The following is a 775-nucleotide window of genomic DNA, read 5'->3' as shown; positions in this document are numbered from 1 at the left end:
TCCTTTTCTTTGGTAGTTTTGGGCCTGCCTGCAGCCTTCTCACCAGTCTGAGGGGTAACCTAACACACAGAGACTCGGGCAAGCACTGCGGAAAGATGGCAAGGGAAACGGAGACCTGACAGCACCTGCAGGTCTGGCCGTGCCAACCCAGTTAAGTGGCTCAAGGAATCCTTGCTTTTAAGTTAGTAACTCCAGAAGAAAACAGAAGCCTGAAAAACATCTTCGATACCAAGATGGCTTTTCCTGGAAGGGAGTAAAGGGGTGGAATCCCAGCTCTGCTGCCTCTCACCTGTGTAAACTTGTTCAAGTTCCTTGACCTCTCTGTTTACCCACATTTCTTGTCTGTAAAACATGGATAACAGTATTTCCTTCATGAGACTATTGTGAGCATTACATGACATAAAGTACTGAGATGGACATACATTACTCAGCCTGGTCGGGAAGAGCCCCCTTTCTTTTGTGGAACTGCTCTTCCCCCATTCTAATCAAGGGTTCTGGAGGGCACTGCCAATCATATAATTCAGCTGCCACACGTTTGTGCCACAGGCTAGGTCAATTATAATACTTCATCCTCATAGCCACGGGGACTGGTATAGGGATGGGCATGCAGCCCAAGTCTGGTTTATCAGACATCTTGTCTGGGAATTCTGAAATTATTATTAATGAAATTGGGATCAAAGAATGATATTTCCTCTTTGGTCCCAAGGCTATAATGACTTAACTTTAGAGCCGCCTGAAGCCATAATCCCCATATTATGGGGATGACAGCATTATG

Source organism: Pteropus vampyrus, unplaced genomic scaffold, assembly GCF_000151845.1.
Source record: "Pteropus vampyrus isolate Shadow unplaced genomic scaffold, Pvam_2.0 Scaffold130, whole genome shotgun sequence".
In the NCBI taxonomy this organism is placed as follows: Eukaryota; Metazoa; Chordata; class Mammalia; order Chiroptera; family Pteropodidae; genus Pteropus; species Pteropus vampyrus.
The sequence above is the reverse complement of the archived record's forward strand: the minus strand, read 5'-3'. Positions refer to the sequence as shown.